Genomic DNA, 613 nt, shown 5'->3' on the forward strand with positions numbered 1-613 from the left:
GTAAGGCAGCACTGGTAGGCCCCGAACACAGCGGGGGTGTCAGGAGAGCCGGCTGGGCCTTGAAGGGGCCTGGGAACCAAGTCACTGCACCTAAGCTAAGTCACCCATTCCTGACTCCCCTGGGCCTTCCCCTCCACCACTGTGCATCAGAGACAGCTCAGAAACAAGGTGGAACTGAGTTCAAATCCTGACTATAACTTATTAGCTCTGTAATTTTTTAAACAGTTTTTATTTTATTTTTAAAAACATTTAATCTGGCTACATTGGGACTTAGTTGTGGCACTCAGGCTTAGTTGCCCCATGACATTTGGAATCCTAGGCCCCCAATCAGGGATCAAACCTGCGCCCTGCTACGTTGGAAGGCAGATTCTTAACCACTGGACCACAGGGAAGTCCCTGAGCTGTGTGGCCTGGGTGAGTTCCTATACTCTTCAAGCCTTGGCTGCTTCCACTGCCTTGCTCTAAGGACCAGCACCGCAGGTACGGTGCTCCTTTCCAGCTCACTAGGAAGCCCACACCCAGCACTGACCCTGTGCTCAGACTGTGAGGGGGGCCTTGCATGCAGTTTCACTGAATCCTCCTCTAAACCCCACGAAGCTAGCACCCATTCTAC

Source organism: Bison bison, unplaced genomic scaffold, assembly GCF_000754665.1.
Source record: "Bison bison bison isolate TAMUID 2011002044 unplaced genomic scaffold, Bison_UMD1.0 scf7180017864289, whole genome shotgun sequence".
Lineage (NCBI taxonomy): Eukaryota > Metazoa > Chordata > Mammalia > Artiodactyla > Bovidae > Bison > Bison bison.